Source organism: Pongo pygmaeus, chromosome 11, assembly GCF_028885625.2.
Source record: "Pongo pygmaeus isolate AG05252 chromosome 11, NHGRI_mPonPyg2-v2.0_pri, whole genome shotgun sequence".
Lineage (NCBI taxonomy): Eukaryota > Metazoa > Chordata > Mammalia > Primates > Hominidae > Pongo > Pongo pygmaeus.
In genome coordinates, this window is record NC_072384.2 from 103,993,502 (window position 1) to 104,011,924 (window position 18,423).

The 18,423-nt window shown below is 40.8% G+C and overlaps 1 long non-coding RNA gene across 1 annotated transcript; it reads left to right on the top strand.

Moving 5' to 3' along the window:
* Positions 1 to 722: 722 nt before the first annotated feature.
* Positions 723 to 10,097, top strand: LOC134737758 (uncharacterized). Its single transcript, XR_010122974.1, has 3 exons — positions 723 to 943; positions 5,618 to 5,802; positions 8,799 to 10,097. It is a non-coding gene; the product is annotated as an uncharacterized LOC134737758 (long non-coding RNA).
* The last annotated feature ends 8,326 nt before the right edge of the window (positions 10,098 to 18,423 follow it).

Sequence of the window (18,423 nt, forward strand, 5' to 3'; positions counted from 1 at the left end):
AGACCCTTGGGCTGCCATACTGATCCTGGACTGCTTAGTTCCAGATTGTTAGATGAGACAGGGCAAACCATCTAGTGTACTTAAACTGCTATTATTTTGGGTCTCTGTCAAGGAGGTCAAGCCTTTATCCTAATTCGGTGACTTTGGATTTCAGTAGAATAGAGTCAATGTTAGTTGAGAACATGGCCTCATTACCCCAAGTCACCTGTTTTCAACAGGTAGCCTTACTTCTCTCAGAGATAGGTTCCTGGGACACTCTGCAGTTTCCACTGAGGGTGCAGCCTTTTGGGGACTACTATAGAGATGATTTCTCCTGTCTCATCTAAAAATCTGGACCTAAGCAGCCCAGGACTGGTATGGCAGCCCAAGGATCTGGAACCCAGGTGCCTTCTATCATGTAAATCTGCCAATCCATATGGCCTACCTCTTCCCTTTAAGGGTACAACCCAGAAATGGCATCACTTATGTTTACATAGAGAAAGAAAGGGCTATGATATTAGGCCTCAGAAAAGGGAGTGGAGATCTAGACTTTTCACTTCAACTAAAAAATCCTGCCCAAGACTGATACTTACTCCTTTAAACGTTGCCATATTTCTCCGGCACACCCAATGATTGATGTCTGAAAGAGCAGCAGCACTTTCTCAGACATGACTACAGTGTTTAAATGTGTTGCTAGGGCATCTGTGGAATTTTCATATTCTATCTTGGGAAAGAAATCTGATAGTTCTTTGATGCTACATTCTTCTCTAGCCAGAAATACAAGGAAACCACTGTTTGCTGTGGCATTTTGGCAGAACTCTGAAGTGTGGTCTGGATCTGGGAACTCACAATCCAAGAATAAGGCACCATTTACGTACAAAATTGTTGAATTTGGATGGAAACTAGGTTCAGCCATATTTGTGAAGCCACTGTCTTGCAGGGTCAAAAAGAGCTTATTTTTCAAGTAAGTATGTTTCACTGTTTACTGGTGACTACCAAAATAATTATTTCCTGTGTGGGTCAGTAAGAGTGAGGTAATCTCAAGGAAAATGTTCCATTGTGCTTACAGGGCTGGGCAGCGCAGCAGCTCCAGACATTTTCTTAAAGCAACAGTAATTGCGTTGAATGGTAAAGTCTGGTTCATATGCCCCTGGGAGGGAGATTCATTTTCTCTTTGATACTTTGAGGATCTTGTGAGAGACAGCAAATGTGAATATATACATACATATACACATACACATGAACATAGCTGTGGGTGTGCTTAGCAGGTTGGTTCATTTAAATAGTTTTATAGATATTTTAGAAAGGTAGTTCTTTATGAGCCAGGATAATGTGCTCTGCTTCTCTCAGTGTGAAAGTAGAACCTCGCCTTGTGCAAGTTGTCATTGTTTTCCTTGTCTGTTACGAGCCACTTGAGGGCAATCCTTTGTCTTTGTCTTCTCAGCCCATACTAATGGGCCTATCACTGAGTAAAAGTCTCATTAATCATTTGTTGGATGAATGGATGGCTTGCAAAGGAAGTGAATTGCAGGAAGGTGACTACCACCCAAAAGTTGACTTGTACCATGACACTGACATGAGAGAGTTTGCTCGAAGGAGTGCTTAGCCAGCCAGGATTGGAACATCCTTGAGGTGCCAAACTCCATGGTTCCAGAGATAAAACAGCTCTGTGCTTCATATCACCATCTTTCCTGGAATAAGAATTATCCACCCCAGTTGTTAGATTCTGGCACAAGTAGGGTGAATTGTGGCAGCTGGATCAACAGGTGACAGACAAACTAGGCCAAATGAGATATCACTTCTGGTCCATAAAATAGAGTGATGCTTTTGAATATTCGGTACGTCACCCAGCTCACTGCCTTCCACGACTGCTCTCATGTAGGAGCCAAGAATGTACATTGTATATTATAGAAAATATTCCCCCCTATTATAAGAGGGAATACTCATTATTGATTAATCCACTTACCAAATTTTTGTTGAGTGCCTGCTATGTGCCAAGCATTGTATTGCTGCTGGAGTACACAGGTGGACAAACCAGACATGGTTCTTGCCCTTAAGAAGTTCAGCCTTTGGCTGGGTGCAATGGCTCGTGCCTGTAATCCCAGCACTTTGGGACGCCAAGGCGGGTGGATCACATAAGACCAGGAGCTTGAGACCAGCCTGGCCAACATACTGAAACCCCATCTCTACTAAAAAATACAAAAATTAACCAGGCTTGGTGGCACACGCCTGTAATCCCAGATACTCGGGAGGCTGAAGCATGAGAATCACTTGAACCAAGGAGGCAGAGGTTGCAATGAGCTGAGATTGCGCCACTGCACTCCAACCTGGGCAACAGAGTGAGACTCTGTCTCAAAAAAAAAAAGTTCAGCCTTTAATGGAAGAGTCAGACAAATAAACAAAATACATAAAATAATTATGTTTTATGTGGCCAGTTATGAAAAATAAACTAGATATTGAGGTAAGGATGAAATGGAAGTACATGGGGGGTGAGAAATAACTGTCAGGAGGAAGGAAAAGGCCTGGGATGAGTAAAGGGGCAGAACATTTTAGAGGAAAAAAAACTCATGTTTAAGACCCCAGGCCTAAAATAAATTGGTGTTTTAGAGGATAAAAAACAATGCTCATGAGTCTATAGCAGAGTGACTGAGGGGGTGAGTGTGTCCTAACTGGCAGAAGTCCTCTAAGGATTTTTGGATCTATTGTCAAGGACAAGATGTCAAATGGTGGATGTTGACTGTTTGCAGAGCACTCAGGAAGCTTTACATCATTATCCACAGCAAGAGGTCTGAGCTTGAGTGTGGTCCTCCTGCTGCACATGTAATCTCAGATACTACATGTTCTACCCTGCTGAGTAATAGTGAGTAGAATGGAATGTTGGACTTTATCTAAAATGTGGGAGTAAAACAAGTACATATGAAACTGTAGAGCTTATCATTCTGGTCCAGGTATCACAAGGAAAGGAGAAAACCATGGTTGGGAGTGGCCATCCACACCCAACTAGTATTTGGAACTGGAGGCTACAGAGAATTCTGCTACTGAGGTCAACAATGTTATTTGCACTTTCTGCTCCTTGATCTTTCACTGCATAAACCATCTGGGAAGTGTCCTTTATGGTTGTCATTAAAATGCTGCCAGATTCCAGTATTGAGACCATAGGGAATGCAGTAGTGTGCGTGTGTGTGTTTGTGAGTGTGTATGTGTGTGTGTCATCCATGTGTGGGTAGATGAGATGCTGATGGGAACCGGATATACTGATGTATTCAGGGGTTCTTAACTAGGTGTCCAATGTAAACTTGGTTGAGAAAAAAATTACACCTTCATTTTCATTATCCTCTCCAACTGAAATTTAACATTTCAATGATATGTTTAAGTAACAAACCACAGTATTTTTTGCAGTACTTGTCACTTTGTCGTCAATAGAATCACAGATATTTTCATGTCACATTATAGTTGTTGCAGGTATCTCAAAATATTACTTATGCTTATGCTTACCACTACTTCAAAATTATGGTAGTTATCGGCTGGGTGCGGTGGCTCACGTCTGTAATCCCAGCACTTTGGGAGACCGAGGCGGGTAGATCATGAGGTCAGGAGATTGAGACCATCCTGGCTAACATACTCTACTAAAAATACAAAAAATTAGCTGGGCGTGGTGGCAGGGGCCTGTAGTCCCAGCTACTTGGGAGGCTGAGGCAGGAGAATGGCGTGAACCTGGGTGGTGGAGCTTGCAGTGAGCCGAGATTGTGCCCCTGTACTCCAGCCTGGGCAACAGAGCGAGACTCTGTCTCAAAAAAAAAAAAAAAATTATGGTAGTTATCATACCATAGTGAGATTTAATGTGTTAATGAGGCATGGTTATTACTATATCATGAACATTTGTTTTTAAAAAAAATTTGAAAACTACATTTAAAAACTTTCAGTTTTCTTTGCAATCCTATGTATTTTATTTTAAGCATTTCAAAACATGATTGTGAGAAGGGGTCTTTAGGCTTCCAGACCACCAAAGGGGTCCCTGACACAAAAAAAGTTAAGAGTTGTCAGACGTATTGGACATAGTCTTGCCAGTTGGATATAAGAGGAATGTTGGGGACAAAATGCCCACACATCCACTTTCATATGAGACTTTTTTTTTGCCTTCTGACTGAGTAGAAAAAGGGAAAAGGCAATAAGTACTTAACCTCATGCTTGCACAGAAACACATACATAACTTTATCCAGCTTGTAGACTAATTCAGAGACTGAATTTCTGAGAAATAAAAGGAAAGTAATAGATCTAGAGAGCTTAGAGAGAGATCTGAGAGAACAAACCTACAATCTTGGGTACATATTGTGCATTTCCATAAACCTTCCCTAAGTAGAGATCTGGGAAAAAAATGGACATAATTTTCTCGAAACTCTGACCTCTAGGACCTGGAGAAAGTCCATTCAGCCAGCCAGAGCCCTCCCTATTCCCTTGGGCGGTAGCCTCAGAGTCCTCTGGGACAACATCTGCAAGCAGAATGCAAATCACTAGCCTGTCTGCCACCCCTCATTGCTCAGCACCTTATGGATGCTATTTTTAGGAAGTCTGAATTTCTCAATAGAGACACAGCATCACCAGCAAGCCCTGAGAAGTTAGCCTTATTTCCCAAATGTCTGAGGGTGGACCCAGAGTAAACACTCCACCTTCACTCCCCTCTGATGAAATTAAAATGCTTCTATTTCTGCAGCTTGAAGGGAGGAAAGAGAGAAGGAAGAAGAAATGTTTGTTCATTTCTTCAGGTATTTTAGAAATTGAACCTGCAAGCAGGGTCTGTCTCCAGTTAATAAAATAAAAATTCTTCTTAGTATTACAAGACAATTTAAAACTAGAAAAGCTCAGAAACTGCATCTGACAAAGGTCTAATGCCCAGACTCTATAAGGAACTTAAATAATTCAACAAGCAAAAAACAAACAACCCCATTACAAATTGGGCGAAGGACAGAGACTTCTCAAAAGAAGACATACATGCAGCAAACAAGCATATAAAAAATCCTCAACATCCCTAATCATCAGAGAAATGCAAATCAAACCACTATGAGATGCCATCTCACATCAGTCAGAATGGCTATTATTAACAAGTCAAAAAATAACAGATGTTGGCAAAGTGGCAGAGAAAATGGAACACATACACTGGTGGAAAATGAGGCCATTCACTCACCCCCATCCTCCACTTCCCACCCTCCACCACACAAACCGAACGATGGTTTCTGATAATGCCCCTTTCACTCATTCACACAGTTTAGCGGAAGCTCATTCTGAAGTGATGGTTTAATGGCAAAGAGCAAGAAGCCAGAGTCAAAGAATCCATCAGCGTTCCCAAGATTACAATCTTAGACTGGAAGGATTGTGTTTGAATCCTTTTCTGCTACTTACTAGATCTTTCCATCTATAAAATGGAATAATAATAATTACTCCTATACAGTATTTCTATGAGATAACATGTGTGAATTGAAAAGTGCCTGATCAACGCTAGTTAATGTATAACTGCTATAACTTCTGTTTTCCTAGACAAGTGTGATAGTCTCAAAGGAAGCTTGCTCCTGTTTAATGAATGCTAAAGTATTAGCAGGCATCCTAGGGCCATTTCTCATTGCCTCGTTTTTTTCTCCTGCAGATTATCCTCTACTGCTTATGTCTTCAGTCTTTCTCCCTCTGCCTCCTGCTGCCACCTGCTCCCACCTGGGGGACCTGCCTCCCTGCAGAAAGCAAGCATCCTGCTCTGGGCCATGTGGTAGCTTAGTGGTAAAGACTCTCTCCCTGGAGGTGGGACCTGTGGTTTCTGGGCAAGAACTGTGACGGGTGAGTAGTTCTGCCTAATAATTCTGGGGTGCTTGTTGTGACTGCACAGCTCAGCCACGTTCTCGGGTAGCCCTCTATCAGTGATATTTTCCTCTCTGTCTGCCTGACTCCTTTGTCTTTCTTGGTCTGTCTTATAGGATTTAGAACTGAATTAGCAAGTAGGAAGGAGTAATTTATTAGCCACCTTGAACTCCAACAATGGAAAAATGCCAAGATTTAAAGGACAGGTGGGGAACAGCAGCCTGCAATCTGATCTGGGTTCATGGCTGTATTCTCACCCTGACCCGGGAATCCCAGGAGTATCATCTCCTATGTGCCTCCTCCCCTTCCTATGCTCCCATTGAACTGATATGAAGTTTCAGAAATCCTGTTCAACACAGTGAGTCAGACAGCTGATTTCAATCCGTTGGAGCTGCTGTAAGAGATTCAACCTATTTGAAATCCTGGCTTTCATATGCTGCTGCCTCTTAAATCTGTCCTGGCAACCCAGACCTGTGTGCTGACCCATGTCGTGAGTGTTCCTCATTGCTCTCAGTACGAAGAGCAAACTGCTTAGCAAGGCATAAAAGGCCCTTTGTCACTGGCCTCAACTACCTGTCACCTCCTGGGCCCTTCCTCAGTGTCCTTTCTGTTCCAGCCACACTGAGCTCCTTGTGGTTCCCTTAGCAAGCCATGCACTTTAAAACTTTTCCAAGTAGTGTATACTTTACTTGGAAGGGAAGGCCCTCTCTTCGCCATGCTGATCTGGCCAGTTTTGGTTATCCTGCAAGTCATAGCACCTCTGGCCAGAGAAGCCTCTTCAGGCAAGTTAGGGCCTTCTTACTGCCTTAGTCTCTCCTGGCATCATGGTGCAGAGCAACACCTGCTGTGTCATAGTCACTGAACACAGGTTTTTAGGTAAGCAAGTGCAGTTTCAAGGCCATTATAGGCCTTCCTACTCTCATTTTTTTTCTGCCTAGAAGCCAGTTACACAATTCCAATTTTCCAGAAGAGTTCTATAACAATCTGGCATAGCAAAGCTGGGTGAATTTCATACAATGAACAACAGTGCGAGAGGTCAACCTAGATTAGATTCCTGAAAGGGATGAGATTTCCTTGTGTTTCCACTATTGACTCTGGCCCCTCAATGAAGAGAATGATGAGCCAAGTACCAGTCATTCCAAATCTGAGCCATCTGTAATATAATGGAAGCTAAATTCTGTAAGAACAAGTTTAGCCTGGAATTTTCCTCAAGACAATGTATACATGACATCATATGCACTGTGGTGTTAATGGGTGTTTCTGGATGGATTCTCAGACAAATACTAGATTTGTTTGGACCTTGTCTTGGGCTGTAGCCTCTTTACTTTTGCTCTTTACCTTACTATTGGATATCTTGCAACATCTCAGATTCAGGTATTTTTTTCTCCCCAAGTTCCTTTATTTTTCCTCCAATATTTCTAGGAGAAAGCACACAGTCTTCAGTTTTATCGCCTGTACCTATGAGAGGTTAATAAAGGCTTCGTGTGTGTGTATATATTAAGATGTGGAAGTATAGTCACTTAGGGAGAAAGAAAATTACTGCTTTTTCTAAAACTTAAAGGAAAAATTAAGGCTTAAAAACTTGGGATGCTTTTAGCTTTCTGCTATATCTAGCATCTAGCAAATGCTTGATAAATTTTGGCCATAATTGTTATTATAATTATTAATATTATTAATAGCAATGATAGGATTTGGTACATGAAAACAGGTTGTATTTATACCAATGCCAAAAAGCAAGTGTGGGGAGTATACTCTGCTGGCCCTAAGTTCCCCATAGGAAGTAGAGATTGCATATATTAGCTGGAACTCGCCCAAGCTACTTTTGGGACAAACAGGATAATGTGTTCAGAACAGAGGTCAACAGCTGTTACTCCTCTGTGACATTCCGGAGATGTGGACAGATGTATCAGATTGACCTTCCTTATTTAGTGAGTGTGGGAACTGGTGGGAAGGGGCAGGGGGAAGGGAGATACGGCGGGTGGGAGGATGAGAAGGTTCCCATGGGGGCCTGGTAACATGAGAGACCACTGAGAGCAATGTTGAAGTTAACAGTTCTATTTCCTGGAGGTGCTGTACTAAACAACATGTTAGGGGAGGAAGGCCCTTAAAATTGTTCCAAAAGGAGGAAAACCAAGCATGACAGTTTTCCCAAGGCTAGGTCAAGATTGCAGTTCATGAAGGGGTCAGAGGTTGCTTCCTTACCATTCCACTGATTGCACAGTAGGGAATCAGAGAGGGTCAAATCAGGTTCAATACAAGATGTGGAGTGAAATACATTCTTTACCTTGCCCTCTCAACCCTAGTCATATTTAATTAACATTCCTGTTTCCAGAAAATATCCAAGTGTCCTAATGGCTTCAAAAAAAATAAAAAAAATCAGCCAAACACAGAGCTGTTGATACCTTTCGTGGAATGTCAGCAACAAGGCAGGTAGCTGGTCTTCAGTGAACCCAAAAAGAGCATGGCTCAGTGAGACCATTAGATCTTCAGAATAACAGGATTTTTGAGAAGTGTAGATTTCCCTAATAACAATCTCTTTGGGTCCTGAGACTTATAAGTTTACCCTGTCATGATAATTTAGATGGAATATGATTGGTGATAGTTTCCCCCCGCCTTTAATGATGGCAATTGCCTTTTTTTTTTTTTTTGAGACGGAGTCTTGCTCTGTCGCCCAGGCTGGAGTGCAGTGGCGTGATCTTGGCTCACTGCAAGCTCTGCCTCCCGGGTTCACACCATTCTCCTGCCTCAGCCTCCCAAGTAGCTGGGACTACAGGTGCCCGCCACCATGCCTGGCTAATTTTTTGTATTTTTTAGTAGAGACGGGGTTTCACCATGTTAGCCAGGATGGTCTCAATCTCCTGACCTTGAGATCCTCCTGCCTCGGCCTCCCAAAGTGCTGGGATTACAGGAGTGAGCCACTGAGCTGGCTGCAATTGACTTTTTATATCTGTCATTCCCTCTCTCCTTTTTTTCAGATGATCAAGTGAATGGACCTTTTGTCATGGAGCTGTCCTGAAGCTCAGATCAGCACTGCCTGGGTTCATGATGTATCTCTCTTGCTGACAGTACACAAATTCATGGTCTAGTCAGGATTAATTTCTCCAGGATAATGTCACAACTACACAAGTTTTGCATCTTCTATTGTCTGGATCTATGTGAATATAAAGTAATAAGTAACCGCATCATATCCTGGAGTAAAGGAAGACTTTGCAAGTCACACATAGACTTCTAGCTGAATCTTTATAAAGTTGGTGGCTGAAGGTCAGATCTGTTTATACAGAAGGTACATTTCTCTGTAAAAACCTTGCTCTTAACCTCTGTACTATCTATCAATCACATGATCAAGCTGCTAATTCATCAGGACCGTGTCTATCTTTCACATGATGCTCAAATCTAGGGTTCCATTTTTTGAGTCAAAGTTGAGTTCACATCTCTTCTTTTCTACTTGCTGTGTCATTGTGAACAAATTACTTAAGTTGTATAGGATTAGATTTACTTATCTATAAAATGGAGATAATAGTAGTACCAACTCCCTAGGTTGTTATCAGGATTAAATGAGATAATGCATGCATAATGCTTAGCACAGTACCGGGGGGCAGGATGCCTCTAATAAATGATAGCTGTTGCTTTTATAACTTGTAGCAATAGGCCTGTCTGTCTCAGTGATCAAAAGGTTTTTAGGTAATTGTTTTAAGCTACTTTTAACCACATTTTTCATGTAACACCTTATTTTTCATGTAATCCTTGATAAAGCCTCATGGATTTTTCCTGCAAATATGTCTTCTTGTAATATTTGTTTATTCAGTGGGATTAGTCAATCAATATGGCCATTATTTCTGATTTTTCTTTCTCTTAGGCTTAGCATAGTGTTTTTTTTTTTTTTTTCAGGCCTTGGTCCTGCTGGTTCGTGATAATATGCATGACTTTCTAAACTTCATCTTTGTCTATTTTTTTTTGACAAAGTTTTTCATAGCAACAGCTGGAATAATACCACATAGCTCAAACAGAAAGTCTCAGGCTTCATTATTTCCCCACAATCACCATGTGACAATTTGAATCTCTGTAAGGCAGAGCTTTGGGGAAGATTAGAAACTGAAATGAAAGGCAAGTTTCTAGCTGGAATTTAGATCAAAGAAGATATTGTCCTGGTAGGCTTGCTGTGTACAAGAGAGAGCCATGGGCTCATTGACCAGCTTGACCACAATAATTCTTAAAGACTCTTCAATGATACTTTGCAGTTTATACTGGTATATGTTATTAAAGGATTGTACATCAAGGAGGAATACTATGCTAATTTAAAAATCGGGTTCTGGTGGCATTCATGCTGTAGAGTAAAATCAATCCACATAAATATATCGAACCTATATTCAAGGATCCATACTGGCTGTTCCAACAAAGATTTATCGAGCCCCTACAGTTAAGTGTGAAATGGAGATTCATCAAACTTTCTTTGTGTCTTACAAGCAAGGGGAGATTTACACTTCGTTTAAGATATGGACAATGTATCGAGTGAGGTATTACCACCCCTATTTTACACATGAGGAATTGAGGCTGTGACTTTATGAGATTATTATATAAGTAGAAAGTGGTCCAACTACATTTGATCCCTAAATCTGTGGGATTTCAAATCTGTGTGTTAGCTACTGGAATTCCCAAGTCAGTTACCTTTCCTGTTCTGCATTCCAAATGGTAAACTGAGTATGGGTATGCATTCTGTGCAGGAAGCTCCTCATCTCTCAAGGTCCAGATGGGAACCACAGGGGCCCCAGGAGAAAGAGGAGGGAGATGCTGAGTGGCTAGGCATGACTCTGGCCTTGGCTGTAGGAGAAATGAGTTGTGAAGGTGTTAGGTCTTTGAGTCTTCTGTATCATTGAGCACAGCTCAGACAGGAATATAGGGCAGAGAACAGACAGGAATATATATGTCCTAGCTAGTGGCAAAATGCTGTTTTCAGCAACACTATATCTAGTATCATATCCTTGGGAAACCAGGGATGGGAAGATTACCATGGCCAGAGTACCAGAGAGAAAAGGATTCACAATTGCAGGCATATTGACTGGAGGTCAGAGAGCAATGGTGGAGTGTTTCATTCCTTCAGTAAATGCCTTATTGAGCCCTTACTATGAGCTAGACACAGGGGATACAGCTGGAAATGAGAGAGACATGGATTCACCCTCATCGTGTTTATAGTCTACTGGAGGACATAGACATTAAACACTTAATGGCACGAACACATCTGTAGTTACTTTTTCTTCTTGGCATTCCCAGTACGCTGTATAAAGAGTACAATGGAGATTATAGCAGGGAGACCTGGTTTAGATGGGTCAGAAGTGGGGAGTGTGTGTGTGTGTAGCCAGTGGTGGCTGGAAACAGTAGCTTTGAAGAGGTTCTGTTTACTCTGAACCTGGAAGAATGAGGGCAATTTACTCAGATTGGAGAGAAAAATCCTGACCAGAGAGCAATAAGTGGTGAAGGCCCTGAGATTCATTCCTCACTCAACTCCCTCACAGGATCTTATTTTTAGCCTTAGTTCCTGTTATGTTTCAAACAGCCTATAGAATTTGGTCACCTGTATTATATTTTTCTCTAACAAGCAATGTGGTTGGGACTTCAGCCTGCTCTTTGATTGATTAAAGTTGTTTGTTTCATCATGATGCATATGTCCTTGAATATCAAGGGCTTGTGTGGATTTAACAAATCTGGAATTTCTCCAGAAAAAGACAGGTACACTTTTATGAAGCACAGTTAATTATGACTTCCCAGAGCCGTTTGGGCCACTCCACTGTTTCCTAAGTGACTCCATTTAAGCTCTAAAGAGATACACCATGTTAGATGTCTTGCAACTGAAAGATAATGAATACCCTTATGTTTTTGTCCTGATAACTCTTAAAATTAAAAAATATATATACTTAGGAGAAACAAATACAGGTTTCTTTTTTTTTTTGAGACAGAGTTTCGCTCTTGTTGCCCAGGCTGGAATGCAATGGCGTAATCTTGGCTCACCACAACCTCCGCCTCCCAGGTTCAAGTGATTCTCCTGCCTCAGCCTCCCTAGTAGCTGGGATTACAGGCATGTGCCACCACACCCAGCTAATTTTGTATTTTTAGTAGAGATGGTGTTTCTCCATGTTGGTCAGGCTGGTCTCGAACTCCCGACCTCAGGTGATCCGCCTGCCTCAGCCTCCCAAAGTGCTGGGATTACAGGCATGAGCCACTGTGCCCGGCCAAATACAGGTTTCTTACATGCATATATTGCATAGTGGTGAAGTCTGGGCTTTTAGTGTACCCACCACCCAAATAGTGAGCATTGTATCCCATAGGTAACTTTTCAACCCTCACCCGCCTCCCACCCTCCCACCTTTTGGCATCTCTAATGTCTATTATTTCACTCTGTATGTCCACATGTACATTGTTTAGCTTCCTCTTTTAAGTGAGAACATGTGTGTTTGACTTTCTGTTTATGAGTTATTTCACTGAGGATAATGACCTCCAGTTCCATCTATGTTGCTGCAAATGATTTCATTATTTTTTTGGCTCTGTGTTATTCCGTGGTATGTGTGTGTGCATATGTGTATGTGTGTGTGTGTGTGTGTATATATAATGTATACACACACCACCTTTTGTACATATATGTGTGTGTGTGTGTGTGTGTGTGTGTGTATATATATATATACCTCCAATGTATAGCTATATCCCATATTCTTTATTCAATCCTCTGTTGATGGACTCTTGTGTTGATTCCATATCTTTACCACTGTGAATAGTGCTGTGCTAAACATACGAGGGCAGGTATCTTTTTGACATAATGATTTCTTTCCCTTTGGGTGTATACCCAGTTGTGGGAGTGCTGGATTGAATGCTAGTTCTATTTTTAGTTCTTTGAGAAATCTCCATACTGTTTTCCATAAAGGCTGTACTAATTTACATTCCCACCAATAGTACACAGGCATTCTCTTTTCTCCTCGTCATTATTGGCTGTTTTTAGACTGTTTATTAATAGCCATTCTGACTGGTGTAAGATGGTATCTCACTGTGGTTTTAATTTGCATTTCTCTGATGATCAGCAATATTGAGCATTTTTTCATATGTTTGTTAGCCACTTGTATGTCTTGTTCTGAAAAACGTCTGTTTAACAAGCAAATGCTGAGGGATTTTGTCACTACCAGGCCTGCCTTACAAGAGCTCCTGAAGGAAGCACTAAATATGGAAAGGAAAAACTGGTGCCAGCCACTGCAAAAACACACCAAAATATAAAGTCACCATGAAGAAACTGCATTAACTAATATGCAAAATAACCAGCTAGCATCATGATGACAGGATCAAATTCACACATAACAGTATTAACCTTAAATGTAAATGGGCTAATGCCCCACTTAAAAGACACAGACTGGAAAACTGGATAAAGAGTCAAGACCCATCAGTGTGCTGTATTCAGGAGACCCATCTCACATGCAAAGACACATAGGCTCAAAATAAAGGGATGGAGGAGTATTTACCAAGCAAATGGAAAGCAAAAAAAAGCAGGAATTGCAATCCTAGTCTCTGATAAAACAGACTTTAAACCAACAAAGATCAAAAAAGACAAATAAGGGCATTACATAATGGTAAAGGGATCGATGCAACAAGAAGAGCTAACTATCCTAAATATATATGCCCTGAAATCAGGAGCACCCAGATTCATAAAACAAGTTCTTAGAGACCTACAAAGAGACTTATATTCCCACACAGTGATAGTGGGAGACTTTAACACCCCACTGTTAATATTAGACAGATCAACAAGACAGAAAATTAACAAGGATATTCAGGACTTGAACTCAGCTCTGAACCAAGTGGACTTAATAGACATCTACAGAACTCTCCATCCCAAATCAATAGAATATACATTCTTTTTAGCACCGCATAGCACTTATTCTAAAATCGACCACATAATTGGAAGTAAAACACTCCTTGGCAAATGCAAAAGGATGGAAATCATAACAAACAGTCTCTCAGACCACAGTGCAATCAAATTAGAACTCAGGATTAAGAAGCATTCAAAACTGTGCAATTGCATGGAAACTGAACAACCTGCTCCTGAATGACTACTGGGTGACAACGAAATTAAGGCAGAAATAAAGAAGTTCTTTGAAATCAATGAGAACAAAGACACAACGTACCAGAATCTCTGGGACACAGTTAAGCAGAGTTAAGAGGGAAGTTTATAGCACTAAATACCCATATCAGAAAGCAGGAAAGATCTGAAATCAACACCTTAACATCAAAAGTAAGGTAACTAGAGAAGCAAGAGCAAACAAATTCAAAAGCTAGCAGAAGACAAGAAATAACTAAGATCAGAGCAGAACTGAAGGAGATAGAGACATGAAAAGCCCTTCAGAAATTCAGTGAATCCAGGAGCTGGTGTTTTGAAAAGATTAACAAAATAGACCACTAGCCAGACTAATAAAGAAGAAAAGAGAGAAGAATCAAATAGACACAATAAAAAATGATGAAGGGGATATCACCACTGATCCCACAGAAATACAAACCACCATCAGAGAATACTATAAACACCTCTATGCAGCTGGGCGCAGTGGCTCATACCTGTAATCTCAGCACTTTGGGAGGCCGAGGCAGGCGGATCACGAGGTCAGGAGATTGAGACCATCCTGGCTAACATGGTGAAACCCCGTCTCTACTAAAAACACAAAAAATTAGCCGGGCATGGTGGCAGGCGCCTGTAGTCCCAGCTACTTGGGAGGCTGAGGCAGGAGAATGGTGTGAACCCGGGAGGTGGAGTTTGCAGTGAGCCGAGATTGCACCACTGCACTCCAGCCTGGGTGACAGAGCGAGACTCTGTGTAAAAAAGAAAAAAAAGAAGCACCTCTATGCAAATAAACTAGAAAATCTAGAAGAAATGGATAAATTCCTGGACACATACACCCTCCCAAGACTAAACCAGGAAGAAGTCAAATCCCTGAATAGACCAATAACAAGTTCTGAAATGGAGGCAGTAGTTAATAGCCTATCAACCAAAAAAAGCCCAGGACCAGACAGCGTCACAGCTGAATTCTACCAGAGGTACAGAGAGGAGCTAGTACCATTTCTTCTGAAACTATTCCAAAAATTAGAAAAAGAAGGATTCCTCCCTAACTTATTTTATGAGGCCAGCATCATCCTGATACCAAAATCTGGCAGAGACACAACAAAAAAAGAAAATTTCAGGTGAATATCTTTGATGAACATTGATGCCAAAATCCTCAATAAAATACTGGCAAACCAAATCCAGCAGCACATCAAAAAGCTTATCCACCATGATCAAGTCGACTTCATCCTTGGGATGCAAGGGTGGTTCAACATACACAAATCAATAAATGTAATCCATCACATAAACAGAACCAACGACAAAAACCACATGATTATCTCAAAAGATGCAGAAAAAGCCTTTGACAAAATTCAACACCCCTTCATGCTAAAAACTCTCAGTAAACTAGGTGTTGATGAAACATATCTCAAAATAATAAGAACGATTTATGACAAACCCATAGCCAACATCATACTGAATGGGCAAAAGCTGGAAGCATTCCCTTTAAAAACCAGCACAAGACAAGGATGCCCTCTTTCACCACTCCTATTCAACATAGTACTGGAACTTCTGGCCAGGGCAATCAGGCAAGAGAAAGAAATAAAGGGTATTCAAATAGGAAGAGAGGAAGTCAAATTGTCTCTGTTTGCAGTTGACATGACTGTATATTTAGAAAACCTATCAGTATATTTAGAAAACTGTATATTTAGACTGTATATTTAGAAAACCATCTCATGCCAGTTAGAGTGGCGATTATGAAAAAGTCAGGAAACAACAGATGCTGGCAAGGCTGTGGAGAAATAGGAACTCTTTTACACCGTTGGTGGGAATGTAAATTAGTTCAACCATTGTAGAAGACAGTGTGTCAATTCCTCAAGGATCTAGAACCAGAAATCCCATTTGACCTAGCAATCCCATTACTGGGTATATACCCAAAGGATTATAAATCATTCTACTATAAAGACATGCACACGTATGTTTATTGCAGCACTATTTACAACAGCAAAGACTTGGAACCAACCCAAATGCCCATCAATGATAGACTGGATAAAGAAAATATGGCACATATATGGGCTGGGCGTAGTGGCTCACACCTATAATCCCAGTACTTTGGGAGGCCAAGGCAGGTGGATCACCTGACGTCGGGAGTTTGAGACCAGCCAGACCAACATGGAGAAACCCCATCTCTACTAAAAATACAAAAATTGGCTGGGCGTGGTGGTGCATGCCTGTAATCCCAGCTACCTGGAAGGCTGAGGCAGGAGAATTGCTTGAACCTGGGAGGCAGAAGTTGTGGTGAGCCGAGATCGTGCCATTGCACTCTAGCCTGGGCAACAAGAGCGAAACTCTGTCTCAAAAAATTAAAAAATAAAATAAAATAAAATAAAGAAAATATGGCACATATATACTATGGAATACTATGCAGCCATAAAAAAAGAATGAGTTCATGTCCATCGTCTCAGCCCAAAAACTCCTTCTGATAAGCAACTTCAGCAAAGTCTCAGGATACAAAATCAATAGGCAAAAATAACAAGCATTCCTATACACCAATAATAGACAAGTAGAGAGCCAAATCATGAGTGAACTCCCATTCACAATTGCTACAAAGAGAATAAGATACTTAGGAATACAGCTTACAAGGGACGTGAAGGACCTCTTCAAGGAGAACTACAAACCACTGCTCAAGGAAATAAGAGAGGACACAAACAAATGGAAAAACATTCCATGCTCATGAATAGGAAGAATCAGTACCATGAGAGTGGCCATATGGCCCAAAGTAATTTATAGATTCAATACTATTACCATCAAGCTACCATTGACTTTCTTTGCAGAATTAGAAAAAACTACTTTAAATTTCATATGGAACCAAAAAAGAGCCTGTATAGCCAAGAGAATCCTAAGCAAAAACAACAAAGCTGGAGGCATCCTGCTGCCTGACTTCAAACTGTACTATAAGGCTACAGTAACCAAAACAGCATGGTACTGGTACCAAAACAGATATATAGACCAATGGAACAAAACAGAGACCTCAGAAATAACACCACACGTCTACAACCATCTGATCTTTGACAAATCTGACAAAAACAAGCAATGGGGAAGGGATTCCCTATTTAATAAATGGTGCTGGGAAAAGTGGCTAGCCATATGCAGAAAACTTAAACTGGTCCCCTTCATTATAGCTTATACAAAAATTAACTTAAGATGGATTAAAGATTTAAATGTAAAACCTAAAACCATAAAAACCCTAGAAGAAAACCAAGGCAATACCATTCAGGACATAGGCATGGGCAAAGACTTCATGACTAAAACACTAAAAGCAATCACAACAAAAGCCAAAATTGACAAATGGGGTCTAATTAAAACTAAAGAGCTTCTGCACAGCAAAAGGAACTACCATGACTGAACAAGCAAACTACAGAATGGGAGAAATTTTTGCAATCTATCCATCTGACAATGGTCTAATATCCAGAATCTGCAAGGAACTTAAACAAATTTACAAGAAAAAAGCAATCCCATAAAAAGTGGGCAAAGGATGTGAACAGACACTTCGCAAAAGAAGACATTTATGCAGCCAACAAACATATGAAAAAAAGCTCATCATCACTGATCATTAGAGAAATGCAAATCAAAACCACAATGAGATACCATCTCACGCCAGTTAGAATGGCAATTATTAAAAAGTCAGGAAACAACAGATGCTGGTGAGGCTGTGGAGAAATAGGAACTCTTTTACACTGTTGGTAGGAGTGTAAATTAGTTCAACCATTGTGGAAGACAGTGTGTCGATTCCTCAAGGATCTAGAACCAGAAATCCCATTTGACCCAGCAATCCCATTACTGGGTATATACCCAAAGGATTATAAATCATTCTACTATAAAGACATGCACACGTATGTTTATTGCAGCACTATTTACAACAGCAAAGACTTGGAACCAACCCAAATGCCCATCAATGATAGACTAGATAAAGAAAATATGGCACGTATATACTATGGAATACTATGCAGCCATAAAAAAGTATGAGTTCATGTCCTTTGCAGGGACATGGATGAAGCTGGAAGCCATCATTCTCAGCAAACTAACACAGGAGCAGAAAACCAAACACCACATGTTCTCACTCATAAGTGGGAGTTGAACAATGAGAACACATGGACACAGGGAGAGTAACATCACACACTGGGACCTGTCAAGGGGTGGGGAGCAAGGAGAGGGAGAGCATTAGGAAAAATACCTAATACATATGGGGCTTAAAACCTAGATAATGGGTTGATAGGTACAGCAAACCACCATGGCACATGTATACCTATGTAACAAACCTGCATGTTCTGCACATGTATCCCAGAACTTAAAGTAAATTTAAAAAAACAAAAAGAAAGAAAAATGTCTGTTTGTGTCCTCTGCCTACTTTTTAATGGGGTTGTTTTTTTCTTGTTGAGCTGTTTCAGTTCCATATAGATTCTGGTTATTAGCCTTTTGTCAGATGTATGGTTTGCAAATATTTTTCCCATTCTATAGATTGTCTACTTAATCTGTTGATT